General features: G+C 35.6%; 1 protein-coding gene across 7 annotated transcripts in view; it reads right to left on the bottom strand.

Annotated features, from left to right (window-relative positions):
- The window catches only part of PKIB (cAMP-dependent protein kinase inhibitor beta), a 170,795-nt gene extending 152,954 nt beyond the window's left edge, over positions 1-17,841 (bottom strand). For 6 of the 7 annotated variants that reach the window (XM_042939734.1, XM_042939733.1, XM_042939739.1 and 3 more), the window contains exons 1-2: positions 17,794-17,841; positions 13,934-14,038 (exon numbers count right to left, since the gene is read on the bottom strand). The gene's annotated coding sequence lies outside the window, so the exon portion shown is untranslated. The remainder of the gene's footprint in view (positions 1-13,933; positions 14,039-17,793) is intronic. The other variant, XM_042939735.1, reaches the window with a different exon arrangement.
- Between the last annotated feature and the right edge of the window lie 6,910 nt (positions 17,842-24,751).

Below are 24,751 nucleotides of genomic sequence, written 5' to 3'. Positions count from 1 at the left end.
GAAAGTTCAAATATTCTCAAAGAAGTCAGAGAATAATTGCAAGATCTCTTGCAATAAATAGGAACATTTGGGAAACAAAAAAGAGAACATAATAAAAAGTATGTGATGGCAGAGATGAAAAACCCAATGGTAGTGATGAAATATAATGTCAAGGAAGTGATCCAGAAATTAGAGTACAAAGACAAAGAGATGGGAAATGACAGGAAAGAAGAGAAAATAAGAAGATGGTTTAGGAGACAAAATATTTGAGTCATGGATTTTTCAAAAAGAGAAACCAGGTAAAACAGTAGTCAGAGAATCACCAATAAAATAATTAAAAAAATTTTTTCTCAGGGTGCCTAAGAAATTTTTTTCTCAGTCTTTTGAGCATCATACTTTGGCTCAGGTCATGATGTCAAGGTTTGTGAGTTCAGGCCCCACATCAGGCTCTCCGCTGTCAGCGCAGAGCAGACTTGGAATCCTCCGCCCCCCTTTCATGCTATCCCTCCTCCACTTGCACTCTCTCACTCTCAAAAATAAACATTTCTTAAAAATTTCTCAACACTAAAGACATGAGTGTCCATATGAAAGTGCCCACTGACAGGAGAAAGAAAAGAAAGAAAGAGAGAGAGAGAGAGAGAGAAAGAGAGAGAGAGAGAGAGAGGAAGGAAGGAAGGAAGGAAGGAAGAAAAATAAATCCGACTAAGGCCCATAAGTGAAATTTCAGGATAACGAGACAAGTTTTAAGAGAGATAAAAAGACCAGTAAGTATGCCATGCAAAAGTGAGGAATAATACTGTTCTCTAAAAGAGAGTAGAGTAGCACTTTCAAAATTAAGAAAAAATAATTATTTCAGTATAGAAATTGATGCCAAGCCTATTTGTGTTATAGTAAAATATATTTTCACATATGCAAATTCTTAAAAATCATATTTCCCATGCCATGCAGCCTTTCTCAGGAAATAATTAGAAGATGTGCTCCAATAAAACAATGGAGTAAAAAAGATGAAAAAAAGAGATCAAGAACACAGGACACTCAAATCAGAAGAAAATGAAGGAAATTCTCAGCATTGCAAGGAAGAGAAGTTTCTGGACAAATGCTTTGCAGTATCCCTAAAAAGCACTGAGTTCAATAAAAAAAGAATGGAGTTCTTCAGATGGATGACTCCTTAAAAAAAAAATAACTGCAACTGATGGACTACCTAAGAATGATCTTAGGGAAAATGGTACTAAAATGCTATTGTGAATAGTTAGCAAAATGTTCAAATGAAATGAATCTAATGAAAAATCAAGGCTATTATTCTCAAGGAAAATAAAAGCATAAAAGAAAATGTAACTTTAATAAATTCCTAAAATGCTCAACTATAAATATTGATGTAATCATAATAATGACAGTGATTAATTAAATCTAAACAAAGCTTTTAATGTAACTTTATTGTGGGAGGTGGGGAAGGAAAGCAGAGGAGACAAAATTATAGGGAGGATTAATTTTTTTCTGCCCTTCAACGTCCTTCTAGCTGGACTAAGAATCAAATTGACGTATGACAGATTGATGGGAGAAAATCAAATTTAGCTCTGTATGCATGGAAACCCACATAGACATGAAATTCCGAAGACAGGCAAAATGAGGTATATATGTCATCCTGAACTACGGAGAATGGGGTAGTGGCCTGAGACTTCAAAGGGAAGGAAGGCATCGCAGGACCATGAGAAGAAGAGCAGGTGTTTGATAATTAGGTTTTGTCCTACCATACAGATGGGTCACTCAGATAAAACTTATCTCTGATAATAACCCGTATTCTGGAAAAGACTCCCAATTTAGAGTCTTCTATATAGTTAGGGGAGCAGCAAATGTCTCTCTTGAGCCCTCAGGGTCTCAATTGCCTTCAGCTGAAAATAGTCCAGAGTCCAAAGTGGTATATTTTGGTTTGGCCTGCCCTTGACCCCTACAGAAGTTTCAGGGAGTTAAATCCTTAATGACCATCTTGTCAATTGACCATGTTGTCAATAGATAACATCTAAAATTGAGGGGCATGTGAGTGGCAAAGTGGTTAAGCATGGGACTTAGGCTCAGGTCATGATCTCCCAGTTCGTGAGCTCAAGCCCCACATCTGGCTCTGTGCTGACAGCTCAGAGCCTGGAACCTGCTTCAAATTCTGTGTCTCCCTCTCTCTGTGCCGCTCACACTCTCTCTCTCTCTCTCAGAAATAAACATTAAAAAAAATTTAAAACATCTAAAATTGAACAATCAAAATATTAAAGTATATGCATATTATTTAGAAATATAGATATGTATGAAGAAGAAATCTCTAAAGGAGTAAAAAAATCATTGCCTCTGAGGAAAGGAATTGGAGAAGAATTTGACAGAAAATTATTACATTTTGTTACATATATTTGACTTATACACTGTTATAACATTACTTTTTCAAAAATAAAATTAGCCTAAAAAGGAAAAAAGAATATATTAGTTAAAAATATTTTTATATTCACACTTACTGAACAAATACATGCTAAGAATTTACTGTGTGCCCAGGTCAATATTCTACACTGGGGATAACATTGGAATAAGACAGAACTCCCAACCTTAAGGAGCTCACAAGTTTAGATGCGCTAGAAGGGCAGTGAGAGAAAAACATGAAATGAAGAAATTAGAGGACATTGCCATCCATGCTAAATGTAGGGTATGAATTGTAGAATGGGTGATTCAGTCATCTAAAAAAATATGAAAAAAAATGTTGAAAATAAATATTTTTAGTTTAAAACATGTTACTGTATCATTTCATTAGTAATAATAATAATAGCTGCTGGAGAGCCTGGGCAGCTCAGTGGGTTGAGCATCTGACTCTTGATTGGCTCAGGTCATGATCATAGGGTCATGGGATTGAGCTCCAGGTCAGGCTCAGTGCTAAGCATGGAGCCTGCTCAGGATTCTCTCTTGCTTTCTGCCCCTCCCCTATTTGCACACACTCTCTTTCTTAAAATAAATAAACTTAATAATAATAACTGCTACTTTTTTCTTTTTTACTGCCTCATATGTATAGATACTTATACTAGGTCTTTTACCTACACCTTTTGACTTAGTTCTAATTCTAACAAGGCAAATATTATTAGCATCATTTTAACAGATGAGTTGAATCATAGTAGCTTTAAGAATAGAAGAGATTCACATCTGTGCTGATAGCTGACACATGATTCAGACTTAAAGGGAGGGAATGAACTAGATTATCTTCTAGGCTTACTTTAAGTACTGTGATTTTACCATGTATTTCTTTCTGTGGGTTGTAGTCAAGAAAGTGGGAAAGTCACTGCTGTAGGTTATCAAAACATCACAATACTATTGAAATGGACCTGTGTGCTAGAACACGGATGTCTTTGTCATGCAAAACATTTTTTTAAATTCAGTGTTAACTATTTAACCATACACACATATATATAGTTACCCAAGAAAGTATTTTTTTCCTTTGCTTTAAGTAAATTTCTTAAAATTTCCATGTGAATGAATTCAAAGTACAATCAAATTATGCTTAAGTGTTCTCTCCTTTTGTAATTACCAAAATGCTAATATTGTTAATTGTACTTTAATATATTCTGAATAATATAATTTAAACTCAGCTACTTAACTCCACTTTTCTGCCAATTTAGCCATTGTGCACTTGCCATATTTGTCTCTCTTTATAACCGAAAATAAAAGATAAAAACTGAATAATAAATAAAATGCTTAATTCTATTTTGTATTCATTCTTCCATCCTATTATTGGAACCCTTTGAATAGTATCTACAGATGACCCATATAACTATCACAATACTCTATTCTAAATTGAAATGAAATAATAATATTTGATGTCTTTTCCTCCTATTATTCTCCATGTATGCTTTCTATCTTGATGTCAGATGACCATTCAAAAAAGAGTAGTATGAAATTTCATATTTGCTAAGAGATTTCTTTTTTTTTATATTTCAGAAACACTCTGGAACTTAACAGTTCAGCTGTTGAAGGTCTATATATCATTAAGCAAATTATAGAAGCTTTTAAAATCCTCCTCATAAAAGTCTCATAAAAGGTTATTTTCTTATTTAAAGCATACCGTGCATTTCTTTTTTGACCAGAAAAATGAGTTGAGAGTTGTCTTTAAGCTACTGTAATTCCCAGGTGTCTTTCCAATTAATTAGAGTTATGTCAAAACAGGTCTGTTGAAATTAAATTACTCTTGTTCTTCCTTTACAACACATTTCCAAATCCATGAGGAAACAGATTCAGTAAAGTACCATCAATCAGGTTCCTATTCTCTGAAATATGAATGGTAAATAAAATGTTCTAAAGCTACACAGAGATTTATTTTATGGATTTAGCTTCATTATTCACTGATCTCAAGTAAATAAAAAATGACACAAGGCCGTAGTCATAATCCCTTCGTTTCCTTCCTCTGCGTAGCGCTTATTCTGAGCCCTAATGTAACATTTGCTACTTTCTACCTTGTATTGTGTTATGTGTGTCTTATCCCCCTGCTACAATATAGCTCGTTAAGAAAACCACTTTCTCTTATTTAACTTTTAATCCCTGAAGTACCTCGTTCTGATGTGGTACATATTTAGCACTCAATACATAATTTTATTAGTGCTTTTGAAAAAACACTATTAAAGAGTATTTGAGGAACACAGTAAAGCAAAAAAAGAAAAGAAATCAAATAAACCAGAGTTTCTTCATCTAGATGTACAGAGATAATGTTTTAAAATATTCCCCACCCCCTTGCCTTTCTCCTGTTTGTCGCCATTTTTAGTTATAAGCCTGATCTCCACTTAATTTTTATATTAAGTTAGACAGTGAACATGAACAGTCTCCATGTTATTTTAAAATCATAGAACAGTTAAATAGCTACATAATATTTCATCTAGAGGATATTAAAACATAAAATTATTCAACATTGTTTTGTTGTGAGGCATAAAGGTTTTTGCAAACTAAGCTGAGTCTCTAAACCCCCAATGTTTGTGAAAGGCTATGAATCACTTTGAAGATAGAAGTGTGGCCGGTGATCTGGTGATAAAATTACATCTCAAGGTGTAGGTTTTAGGATGTATTGTATCCAATTAAGGGATCTTTGTGTTAGCCACAGCTCAGAAGTATGATATACTGGGGTGATCAGACCTGATTGGAAGTTTTGTCCCCCTACTTTTCTACCTTGACCACTCAAAAAAACGACCTTCTCAAGAAGAGGAAACCTTTTGTAGCTTCCAGCAGCTGAGGACCTTGTTTCTAGCAGACACTAACCCATTCCATACTTATACTGTTAATTAGAATGCTTCCATTAAAGAGAAATAAGCTTTTAAGAAAAGACTTGTGTTCCTGAGGCTTTACCACACAGTAACAAGACCGCTTGCCTCTATTCATAGACACCAAGGGCAATCTGTCTAGGCTCTATCTCTTATCTACACACTGATTTCAATGACTACTCTGTAGTCCCAGATGCCAGTCTCTGCTCTGTACTTATATTCACCTCTTTCTTTGGTCCTTTGAAAGCCGCTGGTCCATTCATATAATTTTTTATTTAGGGCAGAGTGGGAAGCTCCACCAAGTTCTGCTATGGACCCTCCCTTTTCTGACATACTCCATTCTTACAACCAGGCCCGGATCTCAAAAGCCCCTTCCACGGGAGAGCCCTGGACCACCTTCTTGTTCAAGGGGAAAAAATTAGATACTGAGTTTTTGATAGATTATTTTCACATTTCAAATGTTTGTGGATTTTATGTAATATGTTATTTTCAGACCTGAATATTTGGCTTGAGTGTTTTTAAGGTTAATAAAAAGGTATTGATATTGTCTTTAGAGCCAAGACTAAGAGATTTTCTCAACGTGACACCTCTAATGAGGGGTAGAGCAAAAGATAAAATCTACATGTACTTTAATTTCCAAGCCTATGTGCTTAACCTCTCACCAGTTTGCCTCTCTTATGACCAGATAGTCCAATTATCTTGAAAAGAATCATAGTTAGCAGTTAAAAACAGGACTAACAAAAGAGTCTAAAGCAAGGAGGAAAGCATCACTTTGCAAGGTTTGTGGACTTCTAAAACACATAAACTGTGGCTGGCCATTACTGAATAAATGAACAAGAATGAGCAGTGTAAGACCATGAAGTCAAAATCTGATAGTTGTCATTTTAATAATTAACTATATGATCAGCCCAACATGTCATACTTTACTAATAAAGAACCAGTACAGAAAAAAAGCAAATATTGTTTGAATGAATAGTGATTATATAAAAGGAAACCATAAATGAATATTTTTAGAGAAAGAACATAGAAGTAGCCAATGATTTGCAAAGAGTATTTAAAAACTCAAAATTTCAACTGGGTACTTATAATCAAAACTGCTTAGAGAGTTAGTGTCTGATGAGTGAAACTCTCACCTAGATTATAAAGTCCCTGAAAGTAAAAAATTAATTGATCAATTAAAATTTTATATTACAAATACTAAACTGGTTTTGCAGACATAGATTTATTAAAAACAGATCTCTTTAACAAGTTTAAAACAAAACAAAAATTCAAAGCCATGTATTGAGAAAAAAGAAAGAAACAAAGGAAGAAACTAACAGAGGTCTGACTGATCCTTTCAAATTTAAAGGGGAGAGAATAACTTGTTTAGGGTATTCTGTAAATTACCCCTGAAGTAAAAAATGAAGCTATTTTCACTAAAAGAAAAGTTGGCTATTTTGAGTGCATTATAGCAACTATGGAAGTTCTGGACAAAGTAACATGTGTGCTGAAGGGACAGGATATCAGTAACCTGGAGAAAATATAAATGAATGTGCACTGGACCTCTTTTTTGGCCTTCCTATTAATCCCACACATACAGAAATAATATCAATATTTCCAGTTGCTAGTTATCCTTTCTGAATCTTTTCCTTAATTTAAAAATGGCTATAATAATATCAAGCACAGTTGCTATGCTGATCAGCAGTGATCTGTATAGAGAGGTATGTAAAAAAACCTGGGCATAGATTAGATTATCAGTGAATACTATTATTGCTGTTATAATTAGCAGAAAAGAATTAGATTCTTTGAAAAGAAGAAATCAGATCACAGATGAAATTCATATATAATGGTTCTATTATCAGTGAATATTATTGATGTTTTCAACAGAAAAGAATTAAATTAGATCATAGGTGAAATTCATAGATATTGGGAGTTGAAAGAGTGAGATGAATGGGCAGAAGATTGCAAAACACAAGATATGACAGGAATAAAGGGAGGATGGAGAAGGTGAGAGAGACAAGAATTGAGAAGCACTCTTCACATAAATACAGAGAAGGTAAGAGGTGAGTGTTAGAAGGTTTGAGGGTCACACGATATGACTGAGATAAGATTTCAAGGTCTATCAACTGAAAAACAGGAAGAGAAAGAGGTGGTAGACATATGAGAAAGGAAGCAGGAGTCAGACATTATCTTTTTTTTTTCAGACATTATCTTTATCAGATAATGTTTTCCTGAGTTAGTTTTATGGCTGTAAATTGTTCTTGTTACTTGAGTAATCAAATTAAAAAAAAAAAAAAAAAAAACCTCCTCACCTTAAAATATAGCTGTTGTTCTCCCAAGGATTTTAAAACACGAGCATGAAAATTCCACAAATAAAACAGTACACAAAGTCTCTTATGCTCTAGAAATTAAAATGCATTGTGATGTGAAAGAATAGAGCAAACTATTTTTGTTCCTGTAGTTATTTTATTCACACTATTTAGATCAGAAATCAGTATTGATGGTGGACATTCAAAAATTAAATGAGAATTTCCACTTCTATGTATAATAGAGAAATCAATACTGGACTTGCTCTCCTACAATAAATAAATAAAAACTGGAATAAAATATATGAAACAGTAGTCTTCAGACATTGGCCAACAGGCAGTACAAGACTGTAATCCCTTTAAGGGAAACAATTGAGGTTAGCTTTCCAGCATTCTTGCTATCTCCCAAGAGGCCTTTTCTAGACCACAAGTTGGGAAGAAGGACCCATACATAATATGATGATTTCTCTGGTTATGAAAACAGAGACTGGAATTTGGATTGATTGAGGCAAATGTGCTGAATAATAGATCTTACCAAAATTTTCTCTCTAAAGTTCAATTTTGCCAGAATCAAGTAATCTCCCTGTAACTAATCTTTCTTTAGAACAGTAAGTATTATTATATCCATTTTCTAATATGAAAGGGAACGAGGAAAAAGTGGTAGATTCACTGCAACCACTATCAAAATCCCAATGGCACTTTTGAAACAATAGAAAGATTTGTTCCAAAATTCAAATGGAGGGGCGCCTGGGTGGCTCAGTCAGTTAAGCGTCCGACTTCAGCTCAGGTCATGATATCACAGTCCGTGAGTTCAAGCCCTGCGTTGGGCTCTGTGCTGACACCTCAGAGCCTGGAGCCTGCTTTGGATTCTGTGTCTCCCTCTCTCCCTGGCCCTCCCCGTTCATGCTCTGTCTCTCTCTGTCTCAAAAATAAATAAACATTTAAAAAAATTTAAAAAAAAATTCAAATGGAATCTCAAGGAACCCTGAGGAGCCAAAACAATTTTGAAAAAGAACAACAACATAAGATGCATACTTCCTTATTTCAAAACTTACTACAAAGCTACAATAATCAAAACAGTGAGGTATTGGTGTAAAGACATACAGATAGGCCAATGAAATAGATCACAGAACTAGGAAATAGATGGTCAGATTATCTTTGACAAGGATGTCAAGATTATTCAATGGGTAAAGGATAGTCCTTTCAACAAATGGTTCTGAGAAAACTGGTTATCCACATGCCAAAAAATGAAATTTCACCTTTACTTTAGTCCATGTGCAAAAATTAAGTCAAAATTTATCAAAGACATAAAAGTAAGGGGTGCCTGGCTGTCTCAGTCAGTAGCATATGGTACTTTTGATCTCAGGGTTGTGAGTTCAAGCCCCGTGCTGGGTGTAGAGATTATCTAAAAATAAAACCTTAAAAAAAAAAAAAGACCTAAAAGTGAGAGCTAGGACCATAAAAAGAAGAAATAAGAGAAAAACTTCATGACACTGGTTTTGGTAATGATTTATTTGATTGGTACCAAAAGCATAGGCAACAAAAGCAAAAACAGACAAATGGACTACATCACATTTTAAAAATTTCTGTGCAAAGAACACTATCAAGAGAATAAAAAGGTAACCCATGCAATGGGAGAAAAATATCTGCAAGTTATTTATCTAATAAGGAGTTTATATCCAGAACATATAAAGAACTCCCCAAACTCAACAACAATAAAAAACAAACATCTTGATTAAAAATGGGCATACGACTTAAACAGTTCTCCAAAGAAGATATACAAATGACCAATAAACACATGAAAAGATGTTCAACAACACTAATTGTTAGGGAAATTCAAATCAAAACCACAATGAGGAATACCTCACATCCATTAATCTGGCTACTATTAAGACCAAAAAAAAAAAAAAAAAAAAAAAAAACAGAAAATAACAAGTGTTGATAAGGATGCAGAGAAATTGGGATCCTTGTACATGTTGGCAGGTGGTAAAAATGGTGCAACCATTATGGAAACCAGTATTGAGACATGTGCACTCAGATATATCCTCAAAAAATTAAAAATAAAACTACCATATGATCCAGCAATCCCACTTCCAAAATAACTAAAAATAGGGTCTCAAAGACATATTTGCACACTCATGTTCAAAGCAGCACTACTTATAATAGCTTAGAGGTGGAAGCAATCCAAATGTCCATCAATAGATAAATGGGTAAAAAAAAAAAGTAGTATATACATATAATAAAATGTTATTCAGCCTAAAAAAGGAAGGAAATTGTGTCATTTGGTATAACATGATGATGAACCTTAAAGATATTATGCTAAGTGAAATAAGCCAGTCACAAAAGACAAATCCTGTATGATTCCATTTATCTGAGGTATCTACATCATACAAGTTTATACAAACAGTAAGATGGTCATTACCAGCAGCTAGAAGGAAAAGGAAAAGGGGAGTTGTTTTTTAGTGGATATAAAATTTCAAATTTACAGGATGAAAAAGTCCTGGAGATCTAGCTGATCTACAACATAAATGTGCTTACCACTACTGAACTGCACACTGAAAAATTATTAAGATGGTAAATTTTATGTTATATATTTTTTACCACAATAAAAAAATAATTTTTCCTACGCTTTACAGTAATGTGTATGCCTCCAATGCTTCCTTAACAAGGTAAAAATGACAACAAGAAAAATTGAGTCCTGTGCCTAAGGACAGAGATAAATTTTATTTCAAACAAGGGAGAAGAAATTTGTGATTACAGCATATCAACTTTCTAACAAAGAATTAACTGTTGAAAGATGTTTTGAAACTAAATATGGAATTCATGGGAAAGAACTCTGATGGGAGAGCTTATGTTATTATCCACTTGTAAAACTATACAACACCATTGCTGATATTGAATGAAGAAATTCCTAAAGATAAATGCATGACAGCAGATAGTAGTCATGGGAGTGGTGGGTACTGTTTGCTTCCTCCTGTGGAAATAAGCATATCCAATATTTCAGCAGAAATATTTTGACAGAGACTTTCCTCATGAACTTGGATCCGTTTGAAGAAAGAGGCCAGATCATACTGGCAAAGCAACAAAGGAGGTAGTGTATCTAGGAGAGTGTATCTCTAGAGGTAGTATATCTCAGGAGAGTCTGAGAAGAAACAATCACTTCTACTAGATGAGGGATCTAGCATCAACACAGGAGGATAGACCAAATGGGAAAACCACATGTGCACTTAGATATATACTAATGATCTGAATTTCAAACCGTCTGCAGAATAGGACTGTTGGTGAATGGAGACTGTTGCTATTCAGAAGACCTCTTCTAAGGAGAGGCATTAATGATTTTTTAATGTTTATTTTTGAGAGAGAGGGTGTAAGCAGGGCAGGGGGAGAGAGAGGGGAACTTATAAAAACTTATAAAGCACCAAACATTTAGTGGGCATGACTATTCTAAGTGTCAGGGACATGATGATTAACAAAAAGACATCGCTCTTTTCTTTTAGGAGCTTGAAGAAACTGACCCATACATCAATAATTTCAATGTAATATGACAAGTACAGGAAAGTAGACTGAAAAGGCACTTTAACCTGCCTGACGTTTTAAAAAGGTGTTTTGGAATTGATCCCTGGCCTCAGTCACCATGGATGAATATGACATAGCTGGTAATGCTATGGAAATGAATGCTTTGGTAATGAATGGCACTGCAGGGAGAATGTTTGAAAGGTAGGGAACTGCATGATAAATGTGGAAAATGCAAATAGTTCAACCCAAGAGTGGAGAGAGTATGTCATATCTGGGCTATGGTAGACCTTAAAAGCAATGCTATTGTAATATCTTCTGCTTCCATCTGAGATTGGTCCTTCTGCTTGGAAGGTACCACCCCCAGTTCTCCCACTCCTGCTCTGTCTCAACCTTTAGTTCTCAGTTTCAAATGGCTCCTCCCCAGAGATGTCCTGACAACGTCTAATCAAAGCAAGGCCTTCCTCCCTCTTTTTCTCCCATGAAATCTCCCCTGACGTACTTGAGCGTTTAGTCCCTCTCACTGATGGGCCCTAGAGGTACTGCATATGCTACTCTAAAAGACTTAACGTACTGCATTAAAATCAGGTATCTGTTTAGTTTCTTTTAGATTGTGAACTCTTTTTTTTCCCCAAATGTTGATTCATCTATTTTGAGAGAGAGAGAGAGAGAGAGAGAGAGAGAGAGAGAGACCAAGCACGAGCAGGGGAGGGGCAGAGGGAGAGGGAGAAGAGAGAGAATTCCAAGCAGGCTCCACACTCCAGACTTAGCCCTCAGCACAGAGCCTGAGGCAGAGCCCGACAGAGAACTTGATCTCACAAACGGTGAGATCATGACCTGAGCAGAAATGAAAAGTCGGACACTCAACTGACTTATCACCCAGGTGCCCCTAGATTGTGAACTCTTAAAGCAGGGTTGGTAACTTAGTCCCACAGATAAAATCCAGCCCACTGCCCGTTTTTGTATGGCCAACAAGATAAGAATGGTTTTCACATTTTTAAATGGTAAGGAAAAAACTCAAAAGAAGAATATTTCATGATGTGCAGATTATATAAAATTCAAATTTCCATTTCCATAAATAAAGTTTTATTGGAACACAACCATGCTCATTCATTTTGTACAACAGCAGAGTTGAGTAGTTGTGACAGAGACCATGTTATCCTGAAAAGCAAAAATATTTACTCTTTGGTCCCTCCCAGAAAAAGTTGATATTTTATTTTATTTTAGAGGGCAAAGTTGATATTTTATTCTTTTTTAAATCCCTGTTGCTTAGTGTCTAGTAAACAGCCCCATTAGAGACGAGCTGCTGTCATCTCCATTTTATACATGAGGTTATGTTTATTTTTTTATTATTTTTTAATGTTTATTTATTTTTGAGAGAGAGAGACAGAGACAGAGCTTGAGTGGGGGAGGGTCAGAGAGAGAGGGAGACACAGAATCCGAACAGGCCCCAGGCTCTGAACTGTTAGCACAGAGCTGGATGCGGGGGCCTGAACTGGTGAACCGCGAGATCATGACCTGAGCTGAAGTCAGATGCTTAACTGACTGAGACACCCAGCTGCCCCTGAAACTGTCTTTAAGTCCCTTAAATATATTAAACACTTATTTTATATTGTAGCTTTAAACATTCATATGCAGGGCAGCTTTGTGAACCTGACTCTTCGTTTAATTGTTCTGCTGCAATTTGCTAAAGGTAGCTTGTTTTTCCAAGTGTGTTTTAAATATTTTTAGGAACTGCTTAAAGTTCTTTGGAACATTATCAGTGGGACTTGTTTGAGGCCTGAGTTTAAAGAGTATACCACCATAGAGGATTTGAGTTTGCTAAAATACCAAGATTTGTGTTTGCTTCTAATCCAGGACCATTTTCACATAAATTAGTAGCCTGGGTTTTTCCCAAGCATATGGGGAATATGGGCTCTGGTCCCAAAGTAGATAGAAGGCTTGTTGAGAATTCTCAAATATTTTTTTTTTCCTTTTACCCAGGGCTAAGACCAAGAAAAGCAAGCATCCTTATTACCTCTATGTTCTGGATAAGATAGTTCATCCCCCTAAACATGTTTCCTTGGGAATACCTGGATTTGCCTCTGTGTTTCACTCCAATCTCTCAACTTGCATGTAAGCCCAAGTGTTCCTGACTGTAATAATCTACCCACTACAGTAAAACTAAACTGCCAGGGATCAACACATGCCCTCAGTACATCTGGTGACTTTAACACTGACATAGAGAGGGACTCATAATGTCTTACTGTTTCTGGTCTTTGTGGATTCCATCACTTTTCCTACTTACACATTTAATTTTTAAAATTATTTTATCCAGCAGTTTAATTGGTTTTTACTTTCACTTCAGGACCAGGTGTAAGGAGAATACCACATCTGCGATTTGTTTTTCTCAGTGTATAGAGTGAAGAGCTGATGCAACCAACCACACAGTGCAAATGCTTCTGCTCTTACAGGTATGCTGTCACTTTTGCTCACATTTCATTGGCAGAACGTCTATGGCTAAGCCTCATCTCAGTGGTGTGAGAAAGTATGTTTTTTTCCAAGGAAAACACTGTAAGAACATGGAAGCTGACAGAGGTATAGTATCCTCTTAGAGGGAGGGAAGAATGAATAATTGGAAACAATAATATAATCTGCCACAACAGAGATCACATATGTAAGAGTGAATTTGGGGAATAAGATGATGTGTTCACATAAGCCATACTATGCTTGAAATATCTGTGAGACATTCAAGCACACATGCTGAGCAAGTAAAGGAATCTATGGGTCAGAAGTTGAGGGGAAAATTCTTAATGGGAGATATATAGTTTAGAGTCATTAAGATTAAGAATGGTAGCTGCAAACTTCTGGAGGTAAATGAAATTTTCAGAGATAAGAGGGTAGACTTACTGTTCGGACATTTGCATTCTCCCAATTTTTCTTAAAACACAACGCTCTCTCCGTCTTTCATTTTCCAATTTTTCTGTGGGAACATAGACATCAAGACACATTTCTCTGTTATAAGAAAAATAACAGTCCATGAGTGATAAGCGACAACCAAAGTTTAGACTCAGTATGTTAATACCAAAGGCAGTCGTTGGTGCAAGAGATAATTTTGTCCAAATGCACAGCCAGCACACTGTTCCAGGTGGAAATATTAGTTTAGGTTGTCCAGACTGTCCAGCTTTTCAAGAAAAACTGAAAATAGATTTTATGTGTAATCCCCCAATTTTTAAATTGGATACATTTATTTCAAGATACTTCAAAGGTCAAATTATTATTGTTATTATTACTATTATTTTTATTAAGTTTTTAATTTTAATTCCAGTGTAGTCAACATACAGTGTTATATTAATTTTAGGTGCATAATATAGTGATTCAGTAATTCTATACATTACTCAGTTCTCGTTATGATAAGTGTACTCATTAATCCCAGTCACCTATTTCACCCATTCTGGTAACCATCAGTTTATTCTCTATAGTTGAAAGTCTGTTTCTTGGTATCTCTCTCTTTCTCTCTCTGTCTCTCTCTCTTTTGTCTTTGTTCATTTGTTTCTGAAATTCCACATATGAGTGAAATCATACGGTATTTGTCTTTCTCTAACTGACTTATTTTGCTTAGCGTTATGTTCTCTAGCTCCATCCATGTCATTGAAAATGGTGATTTCATTTGTTTTTATGGCACCTAGTATGTCCTGGATAGAGAATATTAAAAACTAACATGACATAGTCTCTGCTGCCTAGAAATTCAAAGCCAGTTAAGGAATTTTCTTCCATTATTCCTAATCTCATTGGGTATGTTATTAAGGCAAGACCTTTCTCTATCATGGGCCAGTCTGGGCACTGTCTCAACAAACACATCATAAAACTGATTTGGTGTTTGGATTCAGCATGAGTTAATAAGCCAAATTTTCAAACAAGAAAATTCAAGGCCTGAGTGGAGTTGGATTTAGTAACTGATTTTGAATTACTAATAGATTTTTTTTCATTGTCTATTAACATGAGCATATGCTTCATGATTCTAAAGGACAGCTTAGGAAAACAGTTAAAGACTAAAAGCACGCAATAAAGCAAACAGTAGAGATAGGAAAGATCTTATTTCTTTCCAGCAGAGCCACAGTAGATAAATGACTGCAAGAACAGGATTAGTGGGAACAACCTGCAACCTGGGTATGGATCCAAGAAGAGAATTCTATAAACTTAGAGTAAAGGATACAGAGAGGAAGGTCAAAGCCAAGTCAGCAAATATTAGACTGGCTAGACCATCTCTTATGGAAAGATAATTAAGGAAATTTAAGGCCTATGAAAAGATTCTGAAGGACAAGAGAAAGAAAACATAAACCAGAATCTCAGAAAAAGGACAAGCTTGTGAATTTTGTTACTAAAGAAGGAGAAAAACATTTTAGAAAACTCCTTGGAGTTCTTGATCTTAGGCTAATGGTTCTATTTATGAGGTACTACCAACATCAAAGTTATAGAAAATGAACATTTATGTATTAAAAAGCACAGCATCAAAGTATATGTAAGTTTATAAAAGTATATAAAATCTATTAGAAACGTGAAGAAATTGAGAAAAATAACCCATAATTTTACATATAAGATTTTAATAATTCTCATGCTTTGGCAGCTCAAAAGGATTTATTTTTTTAATTCAGAAAATTTTGGAGAACCTAATTAATGAGGTTGAGTTTAGATAAATAGATATCATAGGAAATACATCCTTTTCAAGAATGCTTGAAACAAAACTAATCAACTTCTAGGTCCCAAAACTTCAATTATGCCAGAGTAGAAATAATAAAAGCCATATTCTCTGATTGCAATGTAATAAAAAGATGATTTAATGACAATAACTTAAAACAAAAAAAGGCTCACCCTTGTAGAAAATGGAAAACATGTCCTAAAAAAGTTGTTGGGTTAATAGAGAACCAAAGCTACCAGTAAAAAATTTTTAAATGTTTAAAAATAAGAACTCTTTCTATTAAAATGTATAAGATATGGCAAAGCTGTATGTAGGCAAACTCATAACTTTTTTTAAATTTTATTTTGAGAGAGAGAGAGAGAGAACAAGCAGGGGAGTGAGAGAGAATTCCAAGCAGGCTCCACACTGTTGGAGCCCAACGTGGGGCTCACACTCACAAACCATGAGATCATGATCTGAGCTGAAATAGAGTTGGATGCTTAACTGACTTAGCCACCAATGCACCCCACTCATAACTTTTTATACATAAATTATTATTAATACAGAAGTGCCTAGGTAGCTCAGTCAGTTAAGCGTCTGATTCCTGATTACGGCTCAGGTCATGTTCCCAGAGTTGTGGGATCAAGCCCTGTGTGGGACTTCACGCTGGTTGTGGAGCCTGCTTAAGAGTCTCTCTCCCTCTCCCTTTTCCTCCTCTCCCCTCTCAAAAATAAATAAATAAATAAATAAATAAATAAATAAATAAATATTAATAGAGAAAAATGAAAAGAACAAGCACCTTAACAAAATAAAACATAAGATGTTAGAGCAATGAAAATAATAAAAGTAAAGCTAGAAACTGAAATAAAAAGGCAGTTTTATCTATAAAAGCAAAAACTTGTTCTTTAGGGGAACAAATTATTTGAAAGGATGTCTCTATAACCCCTTATTCTAGTTCAGGAATTAGTGGAAAAGAAATATGAATACATTTCTGGAAAAGTTACCGAGGCTACCTTTGGTCTCAAATTATTTCCTGGGTGCTCAATGGTAATGTTGATTTAGAGTCCAGAGGTGGCCCTAGGTTAGAAATCCAAAAAAAGCACACACTTTCTGGCAAGTACACAGTTTCACTATAACCTCGAGTCTATTTGCTTTTCCTCTTTCAGAGTTTTTATCCCATGAACACTAACGTGAACAACTGGTAATTCTCCCAGTATGCTTATAAATGATTTTTCTTAAACCCGACCCAAGCACCATTTTCTGTGTTTAGCATAAGTAGATCAATCTATTTATCTTTTTGGATCTCCAAGAACAAGCAAGAATCAGTATCCTTCTCACTGATAAGTTCCTACACCTTTAGTTTATTGCTCTGGTGGCCCTCTGCTGCCCCCTCTTGGTTCTATGGAATTCTCTCTCAGGCAGTGGTTGCAAGTGACTTAAAGCCTCAGAATAAAAAACCCTCCAAATTTCAGAAATACCTGTGTAAACCCACACACAGTTAATGAGTCTTTGCTTTTAGTAGTATAATAAAATTACAAATGTTTTTTATTACTCACCATCTTCACATATAACTAAGGTAATTTGCCAACTATAAAAGCACAATATTTATTTTAGCAAGTAGTTTCAGAAATTTAGGGCACCTGGGTGACTCAGTAGGTTAAGCATCCAACTTCAGCTGAGGGCATGATCTCATGGTCTGTAGGTTTGAGTCCCGCATTGGGCTTCACACTGACAGTGCAGAGCCTGCTTGGAATTCTCTCTCTCCCTCTCTCTCTGCCCCTTCCCCACTTGTGCGCGCGCTCTCTCTCTCTGTCTCTCTCTCTCTCTGTCTCTTTCCCTCTGAAAATAATAAATAAACTTAAAAAGAAAGAAATTAACTTTGACTGAAAGCTTTCTAGATTAACTTTAGTATTCCAGGTTAAAACAGTCAAGTCATGAACATAATGAATTTGACCAATAATTCAGTGATTGTCTACATTTCTGAGTCATGGAGAGCTTTGGAATCAGATGAAGACTACAGCCCAAAGGAATCTACCAGGACTCTGTGATGTAGTTCCATGACCCATTTTTGAGAAAGATTTGTTGCACCAACCTGGGAAAGTAGACTCTTGCCCCAAGCCACCATAGCCCTTCTCATGGCCTACATAAACAACTGATTGATGCCACAGCATAAAGGCCCCACTCAACTCTAAAGGGTCATTGTGACTCCAGAGCTTCCCCATGAAGTCAGCTAGGGTCTCAGGTAGGCCCTCTTCACAGCATAACTTCTTCCCCTGCCCATTCCTACTTCCTCCCCGCCTCTGTTGCAGGTATTGATCCCAAGGGCACTGCTTAATAAATATCCTCATACTAAACTTCACCTCAGAGTCTTCTTCCTGGGGAACCCAACATGTCACAACTATACACAGGTCTGCATAAAGGAGAATTTCCCCCTTCTCAGGGGAATTATTCAAAAGCTACAAGAAGCCTTTATCAGTTCACAAACCATTTTGGGGGAACTTGGAAACATGTATAACTCCCAGACTCCACTTTATATCAAACACTGACAAAAGAAGAGGACATTCATTGGAAACAAAAAGGAGGCAGTGGAAACAAGTATCTGTAGGGAGAAATCTCAAGAGCAGGGAATCAGTGAAAATAGATCTCAAAAAGCATCAACAAAAATATACGTCCTGAAAATTAGGGTACATCTTGAGGTCAAAAGTAATATTCCAAGTTTATGATACTTGGTGCAAGGCCTACATGCAGTTGACACATCTTTCTTCCTTAGAAGAGGTAGGGCTATAAAAAGAATTATACAGAAATGTCATATTTGCAGGAAACAGCATGACTCTGTAACAGAAAAAGAGAAAGCCTTTGTTTTATGAAAACTAGCTACCCTAAAACCCTACTTTGTCTTCTTCTCCCAAAAGGAACCTCTTACAAATGACGAGTCCAAGAAAACCTAACTCACTCAATGATGAGTAATATTTTAAAAGGACAGAATTGATTTTTTTTAAACACCATTTTTTAAAAGTCTCTTCCCCCTTCCACTCTTTAAAAAAATATTTATTGATTCCTTTCACTTCCTTTGCCTTCAAGCAACCAAGGCCAATGAAACCTATAAGGTCAAGGAGACTGTTGAGGCTGTTGGAAGTGGGCAGAGCAGAGAAAGCAAACCAACTGGGTCAATAGTTTGATTACATTCTGGAATAAGCAAATAAGTAAATAAAGTGAAAATAATGGGAACACTAATCTTCACTATTAGGAAAAGGAGTTCCAAGTATGGAAAAGCCAAATGCCAAAATCAACCCTGTAGTATTGAATTGTAATAGGAGTTATCACTTTGAATGCATAGTATTTAATGTATAGATGTAGATCTAGAAATAGATATAAATGTTTGCATGTAAGCATATATGGATGATTAGATGGATGGATGGATGGATAGATAGATAGATAGATAGATAGATAGATAGATAGACAGACAGATGTATATTTCCTCTGCCTGATGAGAAAGCCTAAAAGCCATTGCATCCCAGAAGCATCAAATAGACCTAGTGCTCAGATTTTGGTTTCTATATAGCATTTTCCACTATATAGAATGAGAACTCCTTGGGGGAAATAAAAGAACAACACAAACCTAGAAATCTTGTGTCAGAAAGGAAGGAAGAGCTGAAAAAAAATGATGGGGGGATGTCATAGGATTCAGCTTTGGGAAAGGGAGATCTCATTTGCCAAATAGAATTGCCCCCCCTTATCTATTCTAACGTCCTCAATGGATGCTGAAGCTGTAGATAGTATAGAACTTATATATACTATGTTTTTTTCCTATACATGCATACCTATGATAAAGTTCAATTTATAAGTTAGGCACAGTGAGAGATTAACAACAATAATAATACAAATAGAGTAATTATAACAATATACTGTAATATAAGTTAAGTAAATGTGGGCTCTCTCTCTCTCTCAAAATATCTTATTGTGATGTAGTCACACTTCTTGTGATGGTGTGAGAAGATAAAATGTCTATGTGATAAGATGAAGCCTTAGGTTACTATTAATCTTCTGGCATACATCAAAAGGAGGATCATCTGCTTAGACAGTAGTTGACCACAGGTAACTGAAACAGCAGAAAGCTAAAGCATGGATAAAGGGGGATTATTATATATATAGCAAATTGAACATCAAAATAAACAATTATAGCAATGGTTTATCAACCCATTAAATAAGCAGGATTCTATGAGTGTATGTGTTTGTATACATATAAATAAATAAATAAATAAATAAATAAATAAATAAATAAGAGCGGGGAGCTATTACTTCCAACAGAAGTCAAATAAAATGTAGAAAGAATGGTGAAATTAGAAAATCACAATTTGGCATTCAGCAGAGTAAGAACATATTAAGGTAATAACCTTCAGTGGATGCTGAAGTGAATGGGTAAAGAATTATTGAGGAATAGGATAATTACATAATCTCAAAATATCTCCCTTCAAAATACTTACTAATTACAAAGAGAGAACTAGAAACTTCACAATGGAGAAACTTGGCAAATACCACTTAAACAAGTGATAAAAGTCACTATCACTTTGATAGTTGGGGCAAATTGATGACGTATGCTTACTGATATGGCACAATGAGGAAAACACAGCTTCACTTCTGTAATATTGCTGACTTAAATGCATAAGCTTAATATAATCATAAGGAAACATCAGAGAAATCCAGACATGAAAGGCATTATACAGATTAACTGGACTGCGTTCTTCAAAAAATAAGAGGGTCATGAAAAAAAAGGAAAGATGAGGAAATCTGAGGTTCCAGATTTCAGGATAATAAACAGACATGACAACTAAATGCAACATGTAATCCTTCATTGGATCCTGGGCCATGGATTATATTTTTTAATCCATTTATCTAATTTTAGTAATTAGGTAGATAGATAGGTAGGTACATAGGTAGGTAGGTAAATAGGTAGATATAGGTAGGTAGGTATGTAGATAGGTAGATAATAGATGGATAGATAGATAGATAGATAGATAGATGGATAGATTAGCAAATGCAGTAAATGTTAACATTTGGAAGACCTAGATGCAAAATATGTATATATATGTAGAATTCTTTATGATGCAGGCAGGCTCAGTCCAAGGTCCCAGAGAGGGTCCCACAGGACCAGCTAAGAGGGTCCTTGGCTTTGCTCAGGATAGAAATTAAATGCAAGCTGAGTGGAAGTGAGAGCAGAGTTTATTGAAGACATGGAGTGCAGATACAGACAGAGCATCTGGGAGACTCAGAAAGGAAAGGAGAGAGAGAGTTTCATCTTTGCTTGGGGTCTGAGGTTTTTGTTTTTGTTTTGTTTTTGTTTTTGTTTTTGTTTTTGTTTTTGTTTTGAGGATGGTGGTCTGGTGTACCTGTCCTCTCAGGCATCCAGGAACTGGTCAAAACAAAGATGAGTGCCCGGGCGTCCTTCACAAGTCACTTATGTCCTGAAGCCAGGGATCTTGGCCTCAAAGTGTCTGGAGTCAGTAGTCTTGGAAAATGAACATGACAACCCCTTTTGGTCACTGCTTAGATGTTATCTATTGTGCTGGATGACTCGAAAGAAATCATTAACTCTGACCTTTACAAGGAGGACACTCATTAAGGCGTGTATGTGTACAGTAGGGGTGCAGTTGCTAGCAAGAATAGAAGCAGGAAAAGGAGCAGAAAAAAGCATTTTTTTCCATGGGGTCCCTCCAGTTTCCCTGCCTCATCTATACTATTCTAAGTTTTCTGTAAAATTTGAATTATTTCAACTAAGTTTACAAATGTTGTGCTTTTAAAAAGCAAAACATACAAGAAAAATGTCATGGCGCACATTAAAACTGTGATCAAACATTCTGCCAAGAATTAAAAACTTTTTAAAACAAGTCTCTCTAACTAGACCACAGAGCAGAAATACAAGAATTCTAGGAAGAAATGGTAATACAAGGGAATAAAATATGAGAGGAAAAACAAGAAGTAAAAAATATATATATAAGCTTGCAAAAAGTGAATTTGAAAAATGAAATTGAAAGAATTTCAATGAAATTTAGATACTGCTGAAGCATGGAAAACAAAACTAAAAAACCAACCAGTGAAAGAGAAATAAAGTTAAAATTGGTAAAGACATAATTATAGATATAGAAGATGAAGAGGGTGAGATCAAGCAACTATGTTTGGAACCTTCAAAGAAAAAGCTAAAATAATGAAATAGAACCAACAATTAATCACATAATTTGTAAAAATGGTATATGGAGTGAATATAGTAATTATTTAATTGAGACTGAGTTTAGGGGCACTAAGATGACTGAAGGACTTTTCATTATGTGAAATTTGGCCCCAAATGATGAAACCAGATTCCAGATTTCCTTCATTTCCACAGGAAGAAGTAGCATCATGAGTTAAAAGCAATAGCGGTAGACAAAAATAAAGTGCTTTAGTTCTAAGTTTATATGTTCAATCTATCAGTTACATTTTTATGTGTGTTTATGAATATATTATCTCTAGAAGAAAACCCATAAAGTGGCACCAGAGATTGCTTCTGGGGAAATAAATTTTGGGGGGATTTGGAGGACAAAATTGGCTTAATTTTGGTGACCAACAAAAAAGAGAAGAGTAAAGGCAAGATGTAGGGCAATCTCCAAATGTTATACTGAATTAAATCATACTACTAAAGCACACTCATTGTTAATTCATGGTATGGAAGACATCAGCAGAGGCAGTTAAGTATTCAATCCTCAAGCACTCTTCAATCTGTTGAGAATTTCTTTCACAACCCCTCTGGTCAGAAACCTAAACTTCATCTTCTGTTTTATAACATTGCCTTTGTTATTTCTGCTGTTAACTAGCCATCTCTGCTCTCTTCTAGCTTTGACTTGGAAATGTGTTAACCAACCACTCCTTTGTTATTTAATTTCTTTCAAGTTTGCTATATATGCTTCCCTTGGATCCTACCTTCTGTATTCTAACTACATACTACTGATTTTATCCTGAATCTTATTTATTCCAGAGAATGGAATATTTTTATTGCTGATACCTGGAGAATGATGCTACTTAGACAAATTAATTAGTTCTAATATTTTTAACCCAAACCCCCCCAAATAAATACTTTAGGATGACTATTCCACTTATAAAGTAAGATTTTAATTGTCCTTTGGGAAATAAATTAAGTGTATTGATTCTTTCTTAGAACTCTTATTTATATCCCATGTAATAGATTAAGCCAGTTTTCCCATTTTGTCTCATTTTATTCTCAGTGGAAATATAAACCACCTAGTTACCACGTTCTGAAAAAGAGTGTATTTTAACAGTGTTTCCCCAAGCATAATCTATGAGATATGATATATGGTAATTGTTTTGTTTTGTTTCAGGAGACAGAAAGTCCTGAGGTCACATAAATTTGAGAAACCCTAGCTTAATAGGTTTATCACAGGATTTCTCAAAGCTTTTTAAAAAGCAATGTGTGCTGTGAATCTCTAATAGGGAAAACACCTATTTGAAAAAGATCTCTTTACTTTGGCTTACCTTTACTTCAGAATTCTCCTTTCTTAACAGGGCTGAATAAAATCTTGCCATAACAATTCCTCACAGAATATATTTTCCAAAAATTAAATCATATTTATTCTTTGCAGCTGTCCATATTCTAAGAGTTGCTGGGAATAATTCTCAGTTAAGATGTCAAATTGGCCTCTGATTTCTAAGGCACAATCCTACAACTTTTAACAAATACAGGAACTAAACATGTGAAATTATTTTATTGGATTTAGTTTCTGTTTGTATGTATTTCTTCATGCTAGCTTTTAGGTATTTGATAAAGGCATTTTTTGTTTACCTCAGATAATTATTTAAAAGTGTATGAATCTGTTTGCTGCAGAAATGTCTTGTGGAAACATGCGAAGGCACAAGGAAATGCATTAATTCATTCAATAATTGTTTACAGAGCCCGTTCTCAGCATAGGGCACTAGGCTGATGATGGTAGTAAGACTACTAGGAGGTTGAGGTGTTTCAGAGAGAAGAACAAGCATTAGTTAAGGTCCTAGATAGGAAAGAGTTCAATGTCTCAAAAGGAATAAAAACTATTACTGAAAGGGGGAGTGTGGTGGTTCTGGGTGGCAGAGGGCAGGGGCTGTTAAAGAGAAGTTGTGACTGATGGTACTGCCCGTGTCAATCATTTGTTTAAATCCTACATATTTAGAATTTACCTTGGCCTAGCAATATGCAGTAGATCTTTTTATCTTTAAATCATACATGACTGGAAACTCCTTGAATATGGAGACAATCTCTTAATCATTTTTAATTCCTCCAATTACTGACACATCTAAATCACAACCAGTGAGCATTCACAACATTGTCTCAGACATATCCTCAGTCATCTAAGCTCCTACTGTTCTTAGTGTTAATGTATATCTGTGAGTAGAGGTCATTTACAATTATGAATTCCAATAATTTATGAACAGGTAAGTAGTTACGAACCTGAGGTTCTGCCACTTACTAGCTGGGTACCTGTAGGCTGAAGGGGCGGACCTACGCCAGCCGACCACGCCTCCTCCCCTTGAGTAACAGGACTCCAACCCTTCCCCAGCCAATCGGCCAAGGCCACGACACTTCCCCAGCCAATCGGCTGAGGCCACAGCCATTACCTCACCAACTGCCCCTAGACCCCAATAAAACCTTTGTGCTTTTGAAACTCGCTCTCTCTCCCTGGCATCTCACCACTGTGTTGGTACAGGTAGGGGATTGAGCTGGAGCTAGCTCGAATAAAGGCTTTTTTGCTTTTATATCGGACTCGGCTCCCTGGCGGTATTTGGGGATCACGAATTCTGGGCATAACATAGGCAAGTCACATGATTTCTCCAGGATTCAGATTTCTCATCTGTAAAATAGAATACTAAATAATATTTTCCTTATGGAGTTGTGATAAGGACGAAATAAATTAATACATGTAAATACTTATAATAACAGCTTGCATACAGTACAAGTATTGGATTAGTATTTATTATTATTAACGATGGTTATGATGATGATGTTAAGAGTCATGTAGCAACTAGGTGAT

This window comes from Panthera leo, chromosome B2 (assembly GCF_018350215.1).
Source record: "Panthera leo isolate Ple1 chromosome B2, P.leo_Ple1_pat1.1, whole genome shotgun sequence".
Lineage (NCBI taxonomy): Eukaryota > Metazoa > Chordata > Mammalia > Carnivora > Felidae > Panthera > Panthera leo.
The sequence above is the reverse complement of the archived record's forward strand: the minus strand, read 5'-3'. Positions and strand labels throughout refer to the sequence as shown.